Genomic DNA, 11,260 nt, shown 5'->3' on the forward strand with positions numbered 1-11,260 from the left:
ATATAAACTACAGTAACAAACAGTTGTTGAAATTCACGAGGTAAGTAGAAAGGACGGAGGGAGACTGTCAAGAGCTCGATGTCATAGGTACATACTTTTTCCCTGATAACAACAGTCTTGCACCAGCGCTGGTTCACATATAAACACACTCCTCCTCCTAGGACTTTACCTGTTGTTTCTTTGTTACGGTCAAGGCGGACTGGATAGTCAAACCCGTCAAGAAATAGCTCTGAATCAGGAATAGTGTCGTCCAGCCACATTTCTGTAAAGGCAAGTATACCAGCATTTCTTTACTCATGCTGGAAACGGACGTTCGCTTGGAGTTCGTCGACCTTTCCTTTCAGAGATCGTACGTTCGACAGAACAATGGTTGGCAGCGGCATGCGCTTTATTCGCTGTTTTCTTCAACCGCAGACGTACTCCTCCTCTCTTACCTCGTTTCTTTGGTTTGAAATTACTGTTTCTACCCTGAGATGCACGACTTTGGAAGAGTTGTGAGACCACATTGTCGGGGGACAAAGTCACTTGGGTCTGAACAGAGTTAGTTTGAAGACTGAAGAGAAACTCACGGCTATACCGCAGACGGCCATCTTGTTGATACTGTTGTCCACTGTGATAGTGCAGGCCAGCTGCAAAATAGCTGAAACTCTCTAATGCCAGTAAAAACAGAAGCAGGAAACGACCAGCGACATCTGCATACATTGCTATAGACGATTTCAAACAGTACACACATCAAAACAGGAAAACAACGATAAAAACTAGGGATTTATCAGACACGAAACGCTGTCGTAGGTCGCTATATGAACAGCGCCCTCCAAACAATAGGGCCGCTTTACACAGGCATATCCTTCCATGACAAGCAATCAAGTACGCCATTCTTGGCTTTATTTTGACAATACATCAAAGAAACTCGATGTACAAATTTTACAGAATGCTTTATAAATATAAACCAACACTCCTAACACATTACGCTTTCAAGTGTAGTGTTAATTTAGCTTCGCTACACTTCGCTACACTTGTTCTCATTGCATACAACTTCCCACCTCGCTTCTTGAATTAGATGATTGTGACACAAAATGAAGTGGTAGCGAATAGGTGCAAATGGATATGTCACATTGACTATCGCGTTACAAAAGGACGAAACATCGCTGCATGATATAAAACACATTACCTACCTTTCGCGGCAGTTGCACCATGTGTTACCAAACTCACGGTAACTATAAACAAGTTCGCAATTACCCTGGCACAAACTACTCTATGATGCAAGGCCATATTCAGAGCTCGTTCATCTGCAGAAATTAATCTTTCTTCGAAACTGAGAAATAGTGAATTGCAGCTGCTAAATGTCTTTCTCTCCTGGACAATCAAGTTAGTCGATTAATGCACTTTATTTCTTTATTGCGTTTAAATAAACAATATCGTCTGAGCAGATCCGTTGCTATGGCACTATATGCAATTGTTAAGTGCCTGACGACCAGGATAGTAAAAAGAAAACCTTTTGCGTCGAAAAGAGCCATTATTATTTAGTAACCATTAAATATTGATTATGAAAATTAAAACATTCTCTAATTGTATGATATACTCATCACACACGCGAAACATTATCGACAATGACAACTTACATAATGTTTCTTTATCTACATAATATCAATGTGGTTGGTTCAGATGTATAACTTCTTCAATAAAGCTTTTCGAAAGAGACGTTCTAGGAGCGTTATTGCTATCTTTTGCATTTCAAGGTCGTTTCTCGATATCATGTAAACATTGGCATTCTACAGACGTTTAATTGACAGAAGCATTTTTTGCGTTGACAAAGTGTATGTATTACCAGTTTATTCAAACATTAATGACAGTTTGTTCTTCTAGCAATGGTAATATTATATAGGGCCAGGGGTTTATATTAGAATTTATTTGTATTGATTCATGATTAGTAATAGTAAAGGATAAAATTGAATTAATTGTTTCTTGCTGTATACGTTTGAAGACAACTATGCCCAGTTTACCCTCTGATGAAAACTGTTCACGTAAACGATGTCAGATACTACAGGTACAGATTTCTGTTCAGTGTGTAAAACTCTTGGACAAAGATTGGCAATTTTTAACATGATAACTACAATTGTGTTTATCAAGGGATACATTGTGCCATCATCGTTGCAATAGTAACTGCACTGCCCTGCAACCTCGACTTGCAAGCTGAAAACTAGCATTCCGTCTAAAAACTGGCAATTTTTGCATCTAGTTATTGACACAGAGGGCGCTTTTCCAACTTCAATCCCAGCATTCTTTGCGTATGTCCTCGTTTATATGCACGACAGTTTTCTCTCTTTTTCTATTTTTAGGCGTGATAGTAACGATATTTTGTATCAGTGACATGGTGGATAATAATACTTACTGGCTATATAAAGGATATATTTTATTAATGGTGTGTTATGAAATATGAAAGCCCATAAGGGACATTTTTGTGAAAGAAAAAAAAATTATAATCTCGTGCGCACGAGATTGGTTTTGTTCTATGTTTCTTAAGCATTGGTAGCAAATTTTGAAGCAAATATTGAACTTTGTTCTACCACTTGTTTATCATCTCACTGAACGGTTTGCTCTGCCTATATGCTAAACAAAGTAAAGAAAGTAAAGACGGTAAACAATGGGAACTGTAGAGTTTGTATTAGTTTATTTTTGCCAGAGCATATCGGACGTTGATAATTGCATCTCATCAAGCTTGCATCTCATTGACAGTTCAATTTATTTACCTAGTCGCACTTTGCCGATTCGAAGGTTAAAATAATCGCAATCATACCAATCCATAATCCAATGACAGTAGGTCAGAATTCGCAAGACAATAGTTGTAAACATAGACACAAAACAGCACAGAACAGACAGTAAATAGACGATACACAAACAAAGTCATATTCATGAAAGAAAGATATATGGACCTCTGGCCAGAAGACCAAGAAGTGATGTCAGGTGTTTCGAAAATAGTAAGCGCATCCTGCCCCACATGTGGCACCCGCCATATATCAATCTATAAGTCAGATAGGTAGTGGTCACTAACTAAGGCCCAATGTCACCTATGCCATCAGTGATCATTTGTCGAAGAGAGATATTGTATTTGTCTACCAGCTTGCGATACCTGCCAAAAAAGCGTTTGAATGTAGAGACAAGTCTTGCTCTGGTGTAACCTTGATTTAATAGTTTGTAAGAGAGATGGCCATGTCTCTCTACAAAATCACCATATGAACTGCATGCTCTAGCATATCGAATAAGCTGGGAAATGTATACCCCATAAGCTGGTGAGAGTGGAATATTACTTATTAGGTGTGGAAAATTGATGATACTAAAGTTGAAATCATCTCTCTTGTCATATGGCCTAGTAGAAAGGTGACCATTAGAGTCAAATTCAAGTAAAATGTCCAGATATGAAGCAGAAAAGGCCGTTTCTGTAGTTTCTTTAATCTCCAATTCTGGAGGATAAATCATAGCGAGATATTTACTGAATTCAGAGTTATTCATTGAAATAACATCGTCTATGTATCTATATGTTAGATTGAAAGTTCGAGCGACAGAGACTTTTTTTTCTGTTTAATTAAGTTCTGGATAAATTCTGCCTCATATGAGAACAGAAATAAGTCTGCAAGCAAGGGAGCACAGTTAGTGCCCATGGGAATTCCTATACACTGTTGGAAAATGTGTCCTCCAAATTCTACAAATATGTTGTCGATGAGGAAATCGAGCATACTGATAATGTCTTTCTCGGTATAAAACACTTTAGCGTTAGTTGTATTTTTAACAAAATATGTAGAATTATACCCTAATACCACATATTTGTAACGGCGTGAACCGTTTTTGTAGAAAAATGCTTGGTTGATGATGTTTTTCAAGTGTTCTTTCAATTTATTATGTGGTATTGTGGTATACAATGTGGAAAAATCGAAAGTTTTAATAGATGTTATTTTTGAAACAGATCTTGATTTCAAATTTTCCAAGAGTTCCTTCGAATTTTTTAATATCCACATTTGATTTATACCACTTCGAGAAAAGACAACATCACAGTATGCTTGAAGTCCCCTTTAACAGTACAAAGAACAGAAGTCAGTATCTTCGATAACTCTGTAGTTGAACATTTTGAAGATCCTGCGATAAATCTAGCTTTGTAAGGTGTTTTGTGGAGCTTTGGTATCCAGTATAAGCTAGGCAACTTATTATGGTCATCCTTTATTGCAACATTAAAATTATCCATGAATGACTTATGGTTTGCCAAAATTTCAGATTTGCTGAACATTGATTGTCTGTAAGTGGAGTTGGTGGAGGTCTTAGTTACACCAAGTTCGTCTATAAGACATTCAAAATAATACTTCTTACAGACAAACACAATGTTATTGGCAGCTTTATCAGCAGGAACGACAACATATTTGTCATGGATATCATTCAAACACTCAACAGCATCCGGATCTTTAAATACAGAATAGGATCTTCTGCAAACATGTGATCTTAGTCGACCAATACGGCCACGAACTATTTTCCTCACAGATTTGACCCATTCTGACAGTGTGTCCAACTCTACATCCTCCCTTTTAGCCCATTTCCTGGCATATTCTTCAACAGAGTCCATAACGAGCTTAAAATTATGGTTCCAGTTGATCCTGCGAGGTTCTCCGAAATTGGGTCCACAAGATAATATCTTACGAAGGTGATGATGTTCAACCGAGTTCAGATCACCAGTGATGACATGGCCAACTGGAGTGTATTTGAAGGGAGATGTAGAGCAGTCACAGAATGCTGGTGTTTGAAGGAATTCATCAATTTTTAAGTGCCGCAATGCCTTATTGTAATTGAATATTTTATTGGAGATTGTCTTGGTGTATTGATATGAAAAAATAGGTATAGACTGGTTCTAAAAGTATACAGGTATAAACCTCTTCTTGTTCTCCTTTTGCAATTTGTTCAATGAGTAGCAATCACCCTTAGTGCTCAAGAATGATTGTACTGAAGGAATATCATCTCCTCAATCATTTTTTAAAGAAAATTTGGTTTTAGAGTATTTTTATCCATGTATTTAATTCAAAACAAAGCTATTCAATTTACGTCTGGTTTCTGAAATATTTATCGATGTGATGCATGTTTTATTTCATGTTGAAACTATCCTTTCTGACTCAGTTGACATTGTATGAACAATCCCCATTAAACGACACATTGCCGATGTCGGATTTTTAAATGAAAGTATACTTCCTCCATCCTTTATGGCAATATATGTTATTCATATCGAATGTTTGACACTGAGAAATTACCGATGTCACATTTTATCCAGAAAAACGTACCTTTCGACCAATATTATACCGTAGGAAGATGTGCAAATTTCAATAAGTGTTTTATGAGCTTTTGAATCTGTTGATAAGAAATGTCAGTCTGAGCAATCATCAGTAGACTTGACTACCTCAAAGGCATAGTGTTCTGGCTCTAATAAATGTTTTCTCACTGGTTTCATCAAAATTGCCCAGCAACATGATCTCAAAGTTCACAAGGCAATTTTAAGATTAGTTAAAAAGCATGTCTGTCAATCAAATTCAGATATTACATGGAAAGGAAAGAGTTGTGAAAGCTACAGTGACAGTTTCCGTACTGATGTAGGAACCACAATGGTGGCCGATACAGACTGACACGTATGAGATACTATTTGGTGCGCACCAGAAAGTATCTGGTGCGCACCAGATACGATCACGTGCGCACGTGATAGTATCTGGTGTGCACGAGATATTATCACGCGCGTACCAGATACTATCACGTGCGCACGAGATAGTATCTCGTGCACACCAGGTAGTATCTCGTGCGCACGTGATAGTATCTCGTGCGCACCAGAAAGTATCAGGTGCGCACCAGATAGTATCTCGTGCGCACCTGGAAGTATCTAGGGTGCACAAGATAGTATTAACTATACATTTGGAGTCAAGCAAGGCTCTGTACTTTCTCCTCTTTTGTTTAATCTTTTTGTTGATGACATTGGAGTAACCCTGAATAGTGGTCTCTATACAGTGAAGTGTATGTTGAAATATTAAAGCTATTGTATTAATCATTTGCTGAATATTTAATTATTTTTCCCGTAAGGTAATTGGGTTGAAACGACAACTAGATAAACTTAGCAATTACTGTAAGAAATTGAAGTTAAAAATTAATTCAAGCAAGACAAAAATTATGGTTTTTAGAAATGGAGGGAGGTTGAAAATTCTGAAAAATGGTACTTGGTTACTGCAACAGCTTGCTGTTCGGTATCGAAGACAAATACCTCCGTAAACTTCAGTTACTTCAAAATTCTGCCGCCTGTCTAGTTACACGCACAAAAAATGCATGAACACATCACACCAGTGAGACGTGAGCTTCACTGGTTGCCTATCCATGCTAGAATTAATTTCAAAATTCTTCTTTTTGTGTATAAAATTTTGCACGATCAAGCACCTGCTTATCTTTCTGATCTTATCACAGTTCACGTTCCTAAACGGTTTACACGCTCAGCGTTCACACCAATTTTGGAGCCGGTGAACTGGGAACAGAAACATTTTGGTTATCGTTCTTTTTCTAATGCTGCTCCCACTTTATGGAATGCCTTACCAAAAGAAATTAGATTGTCACCATCTGTAGCCTCTTTTAAAACATCTCTGAAAACATATCTCTTCAGAAAGTATTATGATTAAGTCATCGTTTTGATGTTCGTATCATGTTGCATTGTAGAGTTTGTATTTTTTATATTAATGTACTTGTTGTATTTTAACCAGAGCATATTGTGGTACTTTTATTATTATTATAATTGTATTTTCATCTTGTATTTTATTGTAAAGCAGATTTATTGTAAAGCGGTTTGATATTTTATTAATGGAATCGCTTTAAAAAATAAATTATTATTACTATTATTAAAAAAGCAGTGTATAATATTAAATAAAAGTTCCATATATACAATTATTTTGATATTAATATAACTTTAAGAATATTTGACTTTAAAGTAATACTAATTCTCATGTATTGATGTGAAGTGTGGGGCTTTTATATTGAAAAGGTTCATGACTAATTTTGTAAGTACGAGCTTAAAGTTAGTACAAGAACATGTAACTCAGCAGTTTGGGGAGAACTTGGTCGATTGCCATTAAAATTGGTGAGATTGCCTCGTATTATTAAATACTGGCTTAAATTGTTACGTAGTTACAATGCTACATAATATTAAACAATGTTATAATTATCCATTTGATTTGGCAGAAAAGGGGTACTGTTGCTGGGCTAAAAACGTTAGAGACCTTTTATTTCGTTTCTGTTTAGTATTGTTTGGGTAATGCAAACCGTAGGTAATGAGGTCACTTTTCTTCTGTTTTCAAACAAAGATCCTCTGATATTGGTTCCTAGCGATGGAAAATGAATCTTGATACTGTCTCCAGGCTGTATACTTATCGACTGTATAAAAATAACGTTGTTGTCGAGATATATTTATGTGTTGTTAATATATATTTAGAAGAGCACTTTGTAAACTCAGAGTTTTAAACCATTATCTCCGCATAGAAGGTGGTCGATTTAAGAACATGCCAAGGGAAGACAGACTATGCCTGTTATATGATATGCATAAAGTTGAAAGTCAGTTTCACTTCTGTTTGGTGTGTCCTGTTTTCACTGATTTGAGAAAACGTTTTCTTTCACCATATTATTATGAAATACCAACTCTCAGGAAATTTATAAATCTGATGAATTTTCCTCATCAGTTTGTACATGGAGAATGTTTACTGTAAATATACCTTTCAACAAATACTTACAATGTTGTTTTATTGTCAAACAAGTCTATGTGTAAGCCCAAAGTTTGTCTATGTTTATTTTTCTGTATTGTAAAAAAACGCCCGTGGCCTACAGTACCGAATAATATGGTAATATCCTGTGCTCAAGAGAAAATATCATAAGGGGACGTTTCCATCTAAAAAACAATGCATTTTCAATGCACATTCACCCCTTGAAATAGGGGTTTCAAGGGTTATGGAGCTCCTAATTAAAGTTATTTGCCATCTTGTAAGCTGTTTACAATATGTGATTAGAGATAGCGATTAAGTGGGTGTACAGGGAAGACATCTCTGCCTTACACACTTCACTCATACAGATAATCATTCGCCTTGAACTTCCTTGAACATTGTACCCTAATTTTCACAGAATAAGACCTATAAATATACTACAAGCCATATGTTAGTTCAAATTAATAAAAGTAGGAACAAATTCCGATGTCCTGAAATGATAATACTGTTGTCAAGGTTTACACGAGACTGAGTTTGTGCCGCTTCACTGTACAATATATTGGCATAAAGTAGTACCGATCAAGCTATTGGTATCTGAAGTTGTTGACTAAGCGTTATGTAATGTCTGATTATATCTGATATAACTACTTTAGATTGCATATTATCAGTGCAGAAAGAGCCCCAAAAAGTGCACTGTTTTTTAGATGCAAGCGTCCCGTCATGTCTTATCTGGGGCACTAGGTATACTAACATTTTCGTAAGTCTTACTATTAGTTGCGCGTGAGAAAGTATCTCGTGCTATCTGGTGCGCACCAGATAGTATCAGGTGCGCACCAGAAAGTATCTTGTGCGCACGAGATACTATCTGATGCGCACCTGATACCATCTGGTGCGCACCAGATACTATCTGGTGTGCACGAGATAGTATCTGGTGCGCACATAATAGTATCTGGTGTGCACGAGATAGTGTTAACTATATATTTGGAGTCCAGCAAGGCTCTGAACTTTTTCCTCGTATGCTTAAGCTTTTCGTTGATGACATTTCGAGAAATATTTGTGTGTTGTAAATATTGTAACGAAATCCTCTGAATTACCAGAAATACCATGAAAGTCAACACCTGATAAAATACGTGAGGACAATTCTCTCAGAAATCTGTAGTGTGGTAACGTGAACGGGCTTCTGAATGACGTCCGTCACTGAGGTGTTCGACTTGTGCGTGGACAGAACACGCACATATAAAACTGGGTCTAGAGAGGCGACTGAACGCACGCCTTGACTCAGGCAAAACCAACAACAAAGAGAACCTGAGAAAACTAACTTGGTATACCTGTAAATCTGGCACCTCAGCCTCACGGAGGCTTACTAAGAGTAGCAAGAAGTATGATTTAACGCAAAATAGAAGGAAATAGCGGTAGCCAAGAGGTTAGATCAGGAGAGCACAGATATGCACTGCTCACTGCAGGATAGCTACTGCTAGAGTGTCCCAGCCGGGGATGGGTTGCCTATGGTTACCCTGGACATGTGACTAAGACCCCGCCCCTAATTTGGTGACTGACATACACGGGAACGCCCCATCTGAAAATCAGGGATATTGCCTATTTTCTCAACCACCTGCAAATTCAAGTAGGGACCCATCCGCACCAACGGGCTCCAAGGGCGATTTTGTGTCCAGTATTTCATGACAACTCCCCCCACCTAGACCTGTGCATGTCCTCATGCACAATGGTTGTTAAAGAAGTTCTTGTCATTTTCCTTACTGATTCAACCTCAAGGCTATCAAGGGTATTCAACCCTCCTGTCGTGTCAAAAATTAAATCTGAAGAATATGTCTTGTCAATAACGTTACAAAACATAACTGTGGATACCACATACCTCTGAAAGTAGAAAGCTCGTAGTCCAGTCAGTCGACAATGTCATTAAAAAAACTCCCAGCCATATCACAATCGAAATGCAAACACAGGAAGAACTCCCTTGAACTGAAATAAGAGTTATCACGGGTCTTGGCATGTCTTTTAATCAATGATTACTTGCCACCCTAAGCATTCAAGGAGAAAGTAAATTAAGCATTTGCTGGGCGTTATCCGGCAACATTTTTGACTTGCGTCTGGGTCCACTAGACATAGCCTTTCCCTATGCCGTATACTACCCGACAACAATCACTAAAACCTTAGCCCACTGCAAACATCCACAGCTCAAAACAATTAATTTTCTAATGTAATCTGTCCCCATTATTTTTTTTTAATCTTTTTTAAGTTTTAATTTTTTTTTTGTTTTCATTATGTTCACTTTCAGTCAATATTTGTCGATTGTCGGGAAGAAAAATGATAAACGATGATTTCTCATCAGCTAGTCACGATGATCCCATACCACTACTCCTGGAATCATGTGACTATGTGTGGAACTGTGAACTATACTGCTCACCAAATGTAACTCCTATGTGACTGTTGCACTTCGTCTCACTCACCTACACTAGGGATATTACCAATCTCCCTCTCTACGTACCGTAGATTATACATGTGTGACTATATAACTTGTACACCACCAATGGAGCTCTCGTTTGTCAACCCTCTCCATGCTTGTTTTACGGCCCTTGACAGTCTACTAAAACCATAGTGATCGACTGCTTTTCTGTTTCTTCTTGGATACCTATTGCTACTGTTTAGCTCCTCAGATTTGTAGTCATTTAGGTTATGGGGATTTTCCATGGGCATTTCATTATCACATTTTTGATCAACTTCCTTATCACCTTGCAGATTATTAGAACTTTTTCCTTTATCTATATCATTTGTACTCTTATTTTCATTATGGTCATTTTTCAGGTCGTTCCCCTCTAATTTACCAGTATCAGTAGGAATATCTGACCCAAGGTTGCCGTCAATTGACTGATCATTTACGTAATCCAAGACATCATCACATTTATCCTCAATCAAGGGTTTGAAAACCTGACTTTCACTATCTTCTCCTGCTTTAGCATGAGCAGCATTTTTAGGTTTGCCAACCTGTATACGCTCGTCCACGGGTATAGATTTCACTCTGTCCAACCAAGGATCCAGAGCTTTCCCCTGATACCGTTTCAATTTTTCATGATGTACTATCTTAGCTTTGCTCCTTGGGCTGAGTTGTATCCGGTACACAAGGTCAGACACTTTACCAATGACCAGATATGGCCCCTCATAGGCCAACTGTAATTTGGGAGCATAGCCTTTCCTCCTTCGCTCATCTTTTAACCAAACGAATTCTCCCACCTTATAGTTATAAGAAGTCGCAAAACGATCGTACAGACGTTTCTGTCGGCGAGCAGTGATTTTCAATTGCTCTCTTGCATGTGTATGTGCTTGTTCTAATTTATCCCTTAAATTGGCCACATACTCAGAGCTAACCTCCCCTTCAGGTACATCTACAGGTACCAATGCCATATCCAATGGGTAGTGCAACTCTCTCCCCAACATCATCATGTTAGGAGTTTCTCCTGTAGATGGGTGTACACTACTGCGGTATGCAAAGGTGG

This window comes from Ptychodera flava, chromosome 22 (genome assembly GCF_041260155.1).
Source record: "Ptychodera flava strain L36383 chromosome 22, AS_Pfla_20210202, whole genome shotgun sequence".
NCBI classification, from domain to species: Eukaryota; Metazoa; Hemichordata; class Enteropneusta; family Ptychoderidae; genus Ptychodera; species Ptychodera flava.